We start from the raw sequence: 13,752 nt of genomic DNA, 5'->3' as shown, positions 1-13,752 counted from the left end.
AGCTTTCTAAAATTTGTCGCTCCTTAAAATTTGTTGCTCCCTAAAATTTGTCACCATCCAAAATGTGCCGCTTCCAAAATTTTCCACTCTCAAAATTTGCCGCTTCCCAAAATTTCCCGCTCCTCGAAATTTGTTGCCTCCCAAAATTTGCCGCTTCCCAAAATTTGTTGTCCCCTAAAATTTGAAGGTTTGTAAAATTTGCCGCTTCCTAAAATTTGCCGCTCCCCAAAATTTGGCACCCTCCAAAATTTGCCGTTCCTCAAATTTTGTTGCCCCCTAAAATTTGCAGCGTTATAAAATTTGTCGCTCCCCAAAATTTGTCACCATCCAAAATGTGCCGCTTCCAAAATTTTCCACTCTCAAAATTTGCCGCTTCCCAAAATTTCCCGCTCCTCGAAATTTGTCGCCTCCCAAAATTTGCCGCTTCCTAAAATTTGCCGCTCCCCAAAATTTGTTGTTCCCTAAAATTTGAAGCTTTCTAAAATTTGTCGCTCCTTAAAATTTGTTGCTCCCTAAAATTTGTCACCATCCAAAATGTGCCGCTTCCAAAATTTTCCACTCTCAAAATTTGCCGCTTCCCAAAATTTCCCGCTCCTCGAAATTTGTTGCCTCCCAAAATTTGCCGCTTCCCAAAATTTGTTGTCCCCTAAAATTTGAAGGTTTGTAAAATTTGCCGCTTCCTAAAATTTGCCGCTCCCCAAAATTTGGCACCCTCCAAAATTTGCCGTTCCTCAAATTTTGTTGCCCCCTAAAATTTGCAGCGTTATAAAATTTGTCGCTCCCCAAAATTTTTCGCCATCCAAAATGTGCCGCTTCCAAAATTTTCCACTCTCAAAATGTGCCGCTTCCAAAATTTTCCACTCTCAAAATTTGCCACTCTCAAAATTTGCCACTTCCCAAAATTTCTCGCTCACCAAAATTTGCCGCTCCCCAAAATTTGTTGCCCCCTAAAATTTGCAGCGTTATAAAATTTGTCGCTCCCCAAAATTTTTCGCCATCCAAAATGTGCCGCTTCCAAAATTTTCCACTCTCAAAATGTGCCGCTTCCAAAATTTTCCACTCTCAAAATTTGCCACTCTCAAAATTTGCCACTTCCCAAAATTTCTCGCTCACCAAAATTTGCCGCTCCCCAAAATTTGTTGCTCCCCAAAATTTGTCGTTTCCCAAAATTAGTCGCTCCCAAAATTTGGCGCCTCGCAAAATTTGCCGCTTCCTAAAATTTGCCGCTTCCTAAAATTTGCCGCTCCCCAAAATTTGCCGCCCTAGGCTGCAGCCTACTTAGCCTATACACAAATCCGCCCCTGTTTATAACGGTAGGTAAACGCAAAACATTATATTACGAGAAGCAGCATGCGAGTGACTGATACCACTATTAATCTCGCCCCCCATATGTAGCTGATATTAATATGGAAAAGTTCATTCATAGGTATTGATGATCATTTATAGATTAAAAGTGTTAAGAGACTGTATAGTTTTGAAGATACTTGGAGGGTCGAGGATTCCGTTAAGAGGAATTAAAATAATAGTAGCAACAAAATGCCGCGTGTTTACTACCCACTACTATGAAGTGACGAAAGACAATGGGTTAATACGAAAATAAAAACCAATTAAGAAAGCGTGCATTGGGCGTGGTTCAGACAAAAGGAGGAGCAGTGCTGTTAAACCCAGGCCCGATATTAAATTATTAAGGAAGGGGTGAGTTCTCGCCCTTTCGTCGCGCCGTGATACGTGACACAGTGACGTTTGCGACGAATAAGCGGGAATCTGACCATCCGCCGTTCTAACACCATGGACATTTAACGATACAGAGCACCTATGGTCACTGGCACGTGCTGACATATGGGCTTTAGGGCTTTGCCGGTATCCAGCGGTCTCTTTGCGGGGGTGGTAAATGGAGTGTCATCGTGTTAAATGGCCCTGATGCCCATGGATCCATTCAGGGCATGCCTTTGCCGAGACTCGAAACCAATTCTTGCGGCTAATTTCCACCGTTTATACGTTTAATTGCCCTTTCCAAGCCACCTGGACTACCCGCAACCGCAGAATGTTAAAGGCGGCAGTAGGCGATAGAATTTAGAATTGTCGCGCTTATTGATTCCCGAAATCTATTGGCCCTCTTGTCGCCATCCAGTGGAGAAGTCATCGAATGGGTCACTTCTTGAATTGGATGGCAGGGATTTTTGTGAGATTTAAGTTCACGAGAAATTAAGGGAGGTTTAAGCCACCCCTTTGCTGATATTGATTTTGTTTAGAGATTTCAGGCCGTCGAAGTTTCCTATTTTTGCCAATTTCATTTTTGCGAAAACAGGTCCTAGAAATGAAATTTTATGTCTGAAACTATGAACCCTACGGGGTTCACCCTCCTTTTGTTTTCATCGAGAAGGGTGAGGTCATTTGAATAAAGTTTTTTAAAGCGAAAAGGTGATTTTGGAATATGAAAATTACAAAGAAATTCTTCTTTGCACATTGCAAAAGCAGCATTTTCTTAGCCTTTTTCTTTGAAATTATATATTATTTAATTTCGTGCCACCGATTGACAAAAATAGTGTCCAGCAGTATACCTCAAGCTAGTACAATTGGTGTTTTCATTAATATTTATTCCACAAGTACAATCAGTGTTTCAAACCGATAACAAGATTCAGAGGTTGGAATTAGAGATTCTGTCATGCTGCTATTGCCACTGCACAGTTGTCATGGCCATTGCTCGCAATTATAGCAAGCACAACCTAAGCTGCCGTTTTATGGCCAGTAGCTGGGAAAAAGTGGCGTTGCTTCTGGAGGTGAAAAAGGGAAGTTTGAGGAACCGAAACGCGTTGCGATGCGGTTTTATGACGGTGAATGAGAGAAGTCGTTTCTCCGTTGAACAGAGACCTCAGCATAGATCATCTTTCTGTACCTGCATCTCTGTCGCCAAGGTCGCCTCCCTTCTCGAACATCCACTTTCGAATCGGCTACTGAACGCCCTATTACCTGACGTTACTCTTCCTTCAGGTAACAGTTGCGCATAAATCATGCTCGGCTGATCGACGATTATTATTTATCATAACTCCCCTCTACGAGAATCTTAGCCGCTATCAAATTAAATATCTTCATCGATTCTCCATCTTTGAATCATTTCATTTCTCGTTTCGTGTTCTGGCTAATTCGATGGCTATGTTCCGTTTTCGGTAAGCTTCTAAAAATATACTTTTTTGTGGATTTAACGAATAATATTCTTTCCTTTATTTATCTGGGATGATAAAATTTATTTAATTTAAAAGAAACGTATTGTTTGTTAAATCTACTACAAAATAAAAGTGTAGAAGCTAATTGAACTATAGGTATGGTGGATAGATATTGTTTTATTTTGGAATAATTTCACTTGTACATGAACTTTGAAGTTTTAAGTATTTTTATGACAAAACTGAATTTGATAAATAGAGTACAGATTTTTAAACTCATAACTATATTTTAGTATAGTATTTAAATTTCTAGTCTGAAATTTCAAATTTCAAGTCTGAAATTTCAAATTACAAGTCTGAAATTTCAAATTTCAAGTCTGAAATTTCAAATTTCAAGTCTGAAATTTCAAATTTCAAGTCTGAAGTTTCAAATTTCAAGGCTGAAATTTCAAATTTCAAGTCTGAACTTTCAAATTTCAAGTCTGAACTTTCAAATTTCAAGTCTGAACTTTCAAATTTCAAGTCTGAAATTTCAAATTTCAAATTTCAAGTCTGAAATTTCAAATTTCAAGTTCCAAGTTCCAAGTTTCAAATTTCAAATTTCAAATTTCAAATTTCAAATTTCAAATTTCAAATTTCAAATTTCAAATTTCAAATTTCAAATTTCAAATTTCAAATTTCAAATTTCAAATTTCAAATTTCAAATTTCAAATTTCAAATTTCAAATTTCAAATTTCAAATTTCAAATTTCAAATTTCAAATTTCAAATTTCAAATTTCAAATTTCAAATTTCAAATTTCAAATTTCAAATTTCAAATTTCAAGACAAAGCCCTTCTCCGTTTCAAGAGCCTAAATATTATTAATTATATTAATTAACCTTATCCCCGAAAAACTAAAACACTAGATGAAAAATTTAGAAATGAAAAACTATTTTAATTCCAGCAAGCCGAGCAGAATGAAGATACTCCACCAAAACGTATTACAGTCGCAAACAGTCTTTACACAATTTTTAAAACGCTCCCCAAATTTCCAATAAGTAATTTTACAAATTTCCATCCACTTTCCTAGTCTCTGACTAGTGTTGAATAACTTTTCCCACAATATTCCCATTTTTCACCGCGACAGCGACAAATTGTGAGATAGAGATGGACACAGCTGCTGCGTAGTCTCTCGACCAACTTTCTACTCCTCATTGGTAGTATGATCGGCAATAATGCACAGCACGATCGTGTTGGAACGGTGACCGTGACGAAAGCCGATTTCCCAGCACGGGCACCATTTTCCGGCAGCCTCGTCGGCTTCGCGAGAGCCACCCGCAATCTTTGTCGGCAAACAGGGGCTCGTAAATTACAGTAGGAACGTCTCAATGTTGGCAGGACCCTCGGCTGGCATTGTCTACGAGGTACCGACGTGTTAGACACGCACCCTGAATCTCAGTTAGCTTGGAATAGCTCTTTCGAGCGTTCCACTGCCATCCATGCAGGAGCTGCATCCCCAATATCGAGCATTTATCAAACCTACTACAATACATATTTAGAGAGATAGCCTGGGATATCGATAAATTTAGAGTCGTTATCGAGGCACGTGATTTTATTTGATAGCCAAAGTCTCGGAGGAATTATAATTTTGCTCTCACGCTCACTAAGGGATTATGACTCCGGGTGCTAAATATAAAATGTAGTTTAATTAGTACTACCTTACAAGGAAAGATCACCAACTTGCAAATTTAAAATATTGTGAAACTGTGGGGAGATGTAGAAGATATAGCATTTTTCTTTGCTCCCTAAATTCTCTCTATGAGGGTGAAATTTACCCTCAAAAATCCAGCTACATATTTTCCGATATTCTGTTATCACTCGTGAACGATAAGAACCGTAAGTTTACCAAAAATGGTAGTCCTAATTAAAAGAAGTAACATTTGCTTGAAATTTTTTTCTATTTCTTATAGTTCGTGAGTTATAACACAAACTTGAAAATAGCAGGATTTCCGGGGATCAATTTTACCTCCTTAAAGTGAATTTGGGAAGCAAAAAAAGTTGCGCGATACATATGTATATATACTTCACATACCCTAAAGTTTCATAATTTTTTGAATTTAAAAAAAAAAAAGATTTCCGTAGATTTGATGCAAACTGTACTAAGCGGATTTGACATTGCTGCATTGTAATCCTCACGCGTCCTAATTTCATTTAAAATATTAATCTAATTCGAGGATATATTGTCGATCTAATGGTAAAGTTGCGATAACTGCAAAAACTTAATTAACTTCCACCACAGTATACGTTGACGAGAAACAAATAAAATCTTGCATTTAGCTCAGCTTCGCAACAATTGCAATTTCGCAACTTTACGATTGGGACGACGATATATGAAAGCATAACAGCTGTTTTTTTTCAAAGCTGCATGCTACCCTTCAGAAACAAAGATCTCAGAGACATCATCTGCAATCACTGATCCACAAATTCGTAGTTAAATCATAACTAAAATCAGAACATCAACATCTTTTGGAGCGAACTTGCATACACTGTCGATCTTCCTCTTTTCTAAATATTCATTAGTCTCCGAAAAGCATCATGAAATGAAATAGAATTCTTGCGAGGGAAGTTAGGTAACCCGAAAATTCAGAAATTTATACAACTTTGTGTGCAAGTAGAGTAGTTCATCCGTAAGACAAACTCACTTTTTCTTGTTGACATAGTGCAATTTTATGGGGTGAAAAAATCACCCCTTGAAAAATTGCGAAATTTTCTTCTTCACAAATTATCTCGAGAACGGTGAGAGATATCGAAGAGAAGTTTATACAAAAGTTGCATCATTTTGTTCCACCTACAAAACCGAGTAAAAATAATAATCGAATTAAGGATGTGTAACTTGAAAAGTCTGGATTTTTCGAAAATCATTTTGCACAGTTTTGTAGAAGTAAAAAAAAACGCAACTTTTGCTTAAACTTCTCTTCGATATCTCTCACCGTCTCAAGATATTCCACGAAAAAGAAAATTCCGCATTTTTTCGAGGGTTGATTTCACCCCTAAAACCTCACTATGGCACCAGCAAAAAACATATTTCTCTTACCCTACTTGCACAACAAAGTTGCATAATTTTCCGAGTTTTCGGGTTGTCTAACATCCTCTTTCGTCTCGTGGAAAGTATTAAATCAGAATCGTGGAGTCAATTACACTCGGCAGTGTCAAAAGCCAGTGGATTTTCTGATAAGAAACAGCTTTCAAACGCGTCGCCTAAAAATCCCCGCCTTCAGCTGATTCTCTGGCTGAGAAGATTCATATCGTTCCCTTACCCTCCCCCACGGTAGATACGTTTCCACGCACACAGTGATAACATTCACGAGTATATACCTCGGCCATAGGAGGACGTAAGGCTGTGGCGTCGGGACGCAGGTGGCGGCGTTCAAAGCCAATTATGCGAACGCGCCCCGACGTCGACGTCGTTCTCGCAGATCCCTATCCTCGCATTTAAACCACCCCCGTGCAGGCTGGGGGGGGGTGGCGTTGGCAGGGGCAGAGATCCGGGGAGTGGGAGGGAGAAAGAGGGGCGCAGAGGGTGGGTGGGGAGTTTAACTTGTCTGCGCTATAACGGATTAACGGCCGCGATTTATTCGCAAGTAATTGCTTCCGCCCTTTAATTAACTCGCATTTATTTCACGTAATGGCGACCGCTTGCCACCCGTACACGGACTTTTCAGCGAAAGAGCCTGGCGAAAGAAACCACCGCCACCCCTCCCCTGGCGAAACACGCCCCCGCCGCTTTGCCTGTAAGCTTCGCGAGCTTTTACAAGTACACATTGCGTCGCTCGATCTTTTTCGGGGTTGCAGGGGAGAGCTTAGTACCAGGGGTTATTAATCAGTTGCAATTATTAATCTGAACATCTCCTTGCTTCAGATGTGGCTTATCAGTGGAAAGGTGCTTTGTCTGCCTGGGCATTATTGGAGCAAAGAGGGAGCTTCTATTTTTTGTTTTGGCTAACAAGCGGAGATCTGACACTCCCAAATTCCAAAATTTTTAACACTTTGGGGATATGTAGAGTTCAAATAATGCAGTTTTTCTTTTGCTGCCAAAGTGCACTTTAAGAGGGTGAAATTGACCCCTGAAAATTCGGTTATTTTCCAATTTTCTGTCATAACTCGCGAACTGTGAGAGACGGAAAAACAGTTTTCAGGCAAAAGTTACAGCCTTTAATTAGAACTATCATTTGGTAATTTACAGGCGTTACAGTATCCCCCCTTAAGCTGTGACAATATCCCCAAAGTTCCTTATTTTTTGAATTTGTGGGTTTCAGATCTTCCCTTGTAAAATAATTTAAATATGTTTCGAAGAGAGTAGGTATACGTGTAACTGCAAACTTGAAGCAATCGAATTGTATTATAATAGATTGAGTAGCCACTTCTTTAGGCTCTTCTAGCTAAAGGTACGACGAAAAGCTATCCTTCAATTTTCTAATGCATTTCTACTGGCGCTACAATTTCTACTATTATTCCAATTGCATATCTGTTTATAGAAATCGTTTTCTGCCAAGTAATACTCAATATTTTCAAGGCACTACTCTAAGAAGCTCCTACAAAAATATAGCGCCTATTTCAAAATAATACGCCTATCGAAACATCAGACCAAACTCATCACTGTATTTAATATTTCAACTTGCTCGAAGTATGTACAAGCTTCGTTAGAAGCCACTCTTTCTTTCACAGATCCTGGAACATGCTCGAAACGAACTTCGTATTCGACAGATGTATCGTGGACGATTTATACCGGGTCCGTTGAATCGCTGCGTAGCCGTGACGCGAGAATGTATCACAGGAGCGGCATTATCGATGAACGACAATCTGGATTCGATCGTGGACGTGGTATCGCTGAGGGGTTTGCGAGGAGCGCGAGATCCACGGGAAACTGGAGCTGTGCTGGTACGTGGGGAGACTCACGGTCGCCATTTCGAGAGCGATAAAATATCCCAGGGGTTGACTCTTATCTTTCCTATTATCGATAGTTGGCCGTGGACCAATATGGCCACAGAACGGTCGCCATGGTTACTTCGGATGCGCTTGCTTCGGGAATAGGGAGGTTGGTCCCATCATCCGTGCTATTATCATGCTTTGCCATAAATAAGAGGCCACTCTCTCATCTCGCTATAAAACGTCCAGCCAGCTACGTTTCCACCATCGATGGAACTTCCACTGAGAATTATGTTTCACCGTGATCGTACAGGTGTTGGAGCCCGTCACTCCTGCTTCAAACGCTTTATGTTTGTGCATCGGATTTCGGCAGTGAGACTTTTCTTTAAGCTGCTTGAGCACGAACAAGAATGAGGCAAGCCGAGGCAGACCCGAACGCCTCGGGCTGGACAAATTGAGATTTTTCGCCCCGCACGAGGCAAATCGAGGCAAGCTAAGGCAAACTGAGGAAACTTTTATAACATCGTAGAGGATACATTTTATTTATAATAACGTAAAGTAAAGAATCAGTTTTTATGTAATTCATGATGTTCCTTGAAACGACTCCGATCGGAGCCGCCGCCGGCAGCGAAAGTGTTAAAAGTTGAAGGAATGTTTCAGGGGGTCGGGACAATTTTCTTCAAATTATGTGACTCCTCTTTCATAAAAAAGAAGATGTAGGTTTCTCAAAACAGATGTTTCGATGTGCAATAAAAGACCAGCATTTATGATATTCTCTAGAAGCCAGGTATTTGGGGACTTCGAGAATGCACTTGCCTGCGCATTTGAGAAATACAAATTTGAAAGGGAATTAATCTACAGAGTGAGTCACTAAAAACATCCATCGTAAATAACTCGTTATTTATTGATGTGATGAAAAATTCCCGAATTCATTGACCTATGCAAAGTAATCCTCAACACCGAACGAGGATGAAAATGTGTGAAGGGTATCATTTGCTTTCAATTTTTCTGTGCGAAGTTATGAATTAGTCTTTTTATAGACTACAACGCAGTAGTAAAGAAAATATGCGGTGCCACTTAAAATTCGTATTTCTAAAAAAAAATCATAATAAACATTGGTTTATTTTCACAATAACCACGAAGGAGGCTCGTCTTTCCCTTGCTTTCGCCGCACAACTTTAGATCGGCCCGAGGCATGCGGCGCATGGCGCCGCGGCACGTCCTGCCTCGGAACGACACCCGCATTGAGCACGAATGAATTTCTTTCGACCGACAGCTTGCGGCGAACAGCCCCGAGGCAAGCGACGAACGGCTCCGAGCAATTCACCGACGTGCAACCCTTGCATACGCATTAGGGCGGAGCGACACTATACAGGGGAAAATTTAAATTTGACTTTTCAGTTGGCCTGGGTGCGGGATAGTTGTCCTTTGATTACCCAAACATAACTGTAAAAAATTTTTGGAAAAATATTCATGTCTGCAGGTTCCTTTTTTTACCTAAATTCAAATTTAAATTTCCGCCTATATTTCGATTATATAATCATTCTTAGGAGAGAAAGGAACCTGCAGACATGAATATTTTTCCAAAATTTGTTTACAGTTGTGTTTGGTTAATCAAAAGACAACTATCCCGCACCCAGGCCAACTGAAAATTCAAATTTAAATTTTCCGCTCCGCCCTGATACGCGTTCTGTCTCGGCTTGCCTTATTCGCGTTCGCGCTCAAGTCTGTACGCGGCCTAAGGGGTGCTGGATAGTCCTCCGTGATATATCGTTGCTTGGCATTGATAGGGGCGTAACTCAAAAAGTGCCAATTTGAACAAATTATTTATTGAGAATCTACCAGTATGAGCGTTGCAAATTTTAAACTTCTTTTCCTGTAAAATGAACATTTCTCTAATTATTATTAATGTTGCTGGGGCGTTGCCACTGGAACATATTAATATAATATTACAGAATATTGTAGGATCGTTGCCACTGCAATATCCCAGTGGCAACACGTGCGCAATATTACAGGAACGTTGCCGCTCCAATATTGCACGGCAATATTGCAGCAACGATGCTGCAACGAAGTGTGCTGTATGGGCAACGGCATGCGTTTGATTAATAGTGGACATTTTCGAAGTTACACCACTATCAATGTCAAGCAGCGACATACCCTAGTAGCATTTATTGTTGGCATTTTGATGGCCAACTAATTCCCAACTTGGGGATACTGTGGGCCAACCAGAAATGCTACTAGGGTATTGTACATAGATGAATATTATACATTAACTGCGGTGCATTTTGAAGATTAAAGTAAGAGAAAAATAAAAATAAAAAAGAACGCGAAAGGAATTGGCACCCAGGACTTCATGTAATATTACCTACATGTATACAGCAACGCTTTTTGCAAAGGATTAATCGATCGATTGAACAATTAACAACAAATACCGCGACGTTTCTAAATTAGGACATTTTTCCAAAACTTCATGGTCAACGTCCCGAAGTCTCGTGGCTGCGTTAACAGTAAAAGATTAGGTGACATCCTTGGAAGTGTTAATTAAAAATTGCGGGAAGAACGGAGGGAAGAGGTGGAACGGAGCAAATGAAGTTGGAGCGATGTTTACGCGCCTGGCAGACGATACGGCCATCGCTGTAGTAGATCGATTGCCGGAATCTCTTCCGGGGGTGCTCTTTCAGAAAATGGAAAGGCCGGAGGGCGATGATATCGCTGACGAGAGCCGCCGTATTGGCTGCCACCCAATCCAATTGGGTTGGCATACACCCTCTGAACGAGTGATAACAGTGCGTGCCGCCATCTTGGCTATTATGTGTCCGCGAACGTACAGACCTCCGTTTCATCCCCTACCAGGGGTTCGCTCAGAGATAAGGAGGCCGCAGCGCCGTAATCGACCGTCCCTGTTCCCAGAATATTCCTCCAATTAAATCTTCGAACACAGCTTCCCTCGGAATTCTCCAAAGTCGATGAACGTAAACAAATGAAATGGTGGTTCGTTTCAAGGCTTCAAGGATAATCCAAGTTTTTTAGAATTGTCTCAAGGCCACTGAAATTAAATCAACTTTCCGAAATATTTTATTCGGGAAAGGAATCTTTAGGTGCTCCTACTATAGGTCCCACGCGCCATGTAATCTTTTCTTGTCACTTGTTTAATTTTTAAACGATTCTTTGTCACTGCGAAGTATAAACAAGGGAGGTAAATAAAGACACATGGCAGTCGTGACTCGATAAAGCCAATCCTGGAGGAATCGAAAATCGCGGAGCAGAAGGGTGGACACTAGACCGTAGATTTATCGTTCTCCACGTATCCCTTCGTCCACCAGACCAGAGGCATGATAACTCGGAATTGCTTCGTCTCCCGTTGCCCCGGCCAACGCGAAAAATAATCTTGCGACCGAGGAGCTTAAGCGTCCACGATTTCACGATGCTGTAAAAGCTGTCGCGAAAAGTTCCTCTCAGGTTTACATCTCGCGTCCCTTCGATTTACGTCCCTCTCGACTGTTTCTGATCCTTTCGGACGTATCCAGCTCGCTGGACAGTTTTACAGTCGGGCCATTTCCCCTCCGAAAACATTGAAGTCGATGAAAAATATTTTCTTCCCTTTATTCCACCAAGAAAATTCGAGAAAAATTCTAATTCAATCGCAGCTTCTTTAACAATCCATTTCGTTAAAAGTTGATCATACCTACTTGCTTTCGTTAATAGCTAACACGCTTTCAAGTGAGCAATCTAATTTATTTTTTCAAAAAGAGAAGAAGAAGAATACTTCTCCTTGGAAGCTTCGTTATGCATTTTCAAATAATTTTCGCTCGAGTAAGTTTCTTACTTTTCCGAAAAGTTGTTTAAGGAGAAGTCGTCAGGTAAGACGCAACCTGAAAACTTCTAATCGTTGCTCATCGAAGGATAACGTTCGCGCACCACGTGTCCGCCTGAATAGCCTGGCTTTGGCTGCGACAATGCTTCGGGTGCCCTTGACACAATATTTTGACGTGCCGCCCTTACAGGATAACAAGTATCCTCGCGCAGGAGGTGGGCCACGGCTAATCCTGAAACGAGAAAATGTCGACGGCGTGACACTCGCCCCGGTGAAAGGCCTCCTGGGAATCGCCTCCGACCTCTTCCCGATTTCGCAGATTATTCCATGTCTCCTGGGGAGTTTGTTGTGACTCCCAGAGACGGTGTTTTGTCAACGGATATCCTCCCACTTTTCGGAGATCCGCTTAAGCAGCTCCTCGCCGCTTTCTTCTCGACTAATTCTATTCTCCGTACCTTAATAAGTCATTATGATCAAGGTTATTGAAACTCTTAGGGACAGATCATCTTATATTTCTCTCGCTCTGTTATTATCCCAAAACTATCTCTTCCCCATTTTCCTGGGTGCTAGGCTTCCTGCATTCTTAAGCCTTCGAATACTTATTCCCAAACGTAGATAGGAAAAGTATCGCTAGGACAAAGTTATAGATTTCTTAATAATAATTCAAAGTTGATAGGTGGCTTTCTATACAAATAACAAAATGGTACTTTCTGGCTTCGTGAAAAATTTTTTAAAAAAATTTAAAAGAAGTATACGGAAATTAGACGAATCACCTTTATTTATAAAAGAGGATATTAACACATCAAGTTTGATATCAAGAGGTGGAGGAAATCTTAATTTAAAACTTGATATCAGAAAAAATTATTTTAAGAAACTAATAATGCTAATTATAAGTAGGAATAGTGTACCTATACATTGAAGATTCACGTGCATTTTCACTCTCCAAGCAAGCCTTACTTTCCAAGCTGGACAGTGGTCCCAGGGAAAGGAAGAGGAAAAGGGCACTCTGCACGAAGTTCGTCCTTGAGCCATTCGTAGTTTTCGCTGCTTGAGGAGGAGAAGTCAGCTAGAGAAACTGGGTTGGTGTGTCGAGAGAGTCCAACATAAATCTTCTTTTCGTCTACCGATTTAGGGGACTCGGTCAATATTTCCAAAATATTTAACAGGCGCCCCGCGGCGCAGGCACGCGCCAGTTTTCGATCCAGCATCCACCCTTCTTTCTCTTTTTCGAGTGTCGACGAAAGATTTTCAACTCCGGAGCCCTCGGCGACGGCCTTGACCGAAAGCGGGAAGAAGAAAGTTTTATTGGGGCATAAATACGTCGTTGGGGACTCCAAGGAACATTTACGACCCTTTCACGTTTCCCTTTGTCCTGCCCTGCTTGCTACTTACTGGGCTTCCGAATTTTTATTGGCACGTGGTGCTTCCGTCTGTTATCAAGCGCGACTTCCATCGCCGCCAACACTTGCACCTCCCTTTAGCAGTGCAATGCTACTGGAGTCATAATCGATTGCTCCTAAATCTTCACGATTTTATCATCAACGCTTCATAATCAATTGCTTTTCTTTCCGTAATTCAACGAGACACATTTGTACGTCTGCATTTTGGCTTCCCACGGTTTTATCGAATACTATATCCTTCTGATATTCTCCTCCTCGTTTCGTTGAAGCTTTGACGTTTTATTTGTTATTGGTAATTGAATTAAAACGTGGGGGAGTAGTTCAGAGATTTTACAAGAGTTTTTGAATGAATTCTTTGGAACGCTAGGGGAATTAGGATCGCGGAGATTTAGTCGTTGGTGTATGAAGGTACGTTTGCAGAACGGGTCACTGTAAAGCATACGCAACTTTCCAGGATATCGACTCATAAATC

The 13,752-nt window shown here is 40.8% G+C and overlaps 2 long non-coding RNA genes across 2 annotated transcripts in view; one reads left to right on the top strand and one right to left on the bottom strand.

The window, feature by feature from the left end:
• The window catches only part of LOC143375513 (uncharacterized), an 85,215-nt gene that overhangs the window by 2,180 nt on the left and 69,283 nt on the right, over window positions 1–13,752 (top strand). The window lies entirely within an intron of this gene.
• On the bottom strand, window positions 8,657–9,176 carry LOC143375201 (uncharacterized). The gene is made up of 2 exons (XR_013086835.1): window positions 8,926–9,176; window positions 8,657–8,877 (listed from the first exon to the last, which is right to left on the bottom strand). It is a non-coding gene; the product is annotated as an uncharacterized LOC143375201 (long non-coding RNA).

This window comes from Andrena cerasifolii, chromosome 12, assembly GCF_050908995.1.
Source record: "Andrena cerasifolii isolate SP2316 chromosome 12, iyAndCera1_principal, whole genome shotgun sequence".
In the NCBI taxonomy this organism is placed as follows: domain Eukaryota; kingdom Metazoa; phylum Arthropoda; class Insecta; order Hymenoptera; family Andrenidae; genus Andrena; species Andrena cerasifolii.
The sequence above is the reverse complement of the archived record's forward strand: the minus strand, read 5'-3'. Positions and strand labels throughout refer to the sequence as shown.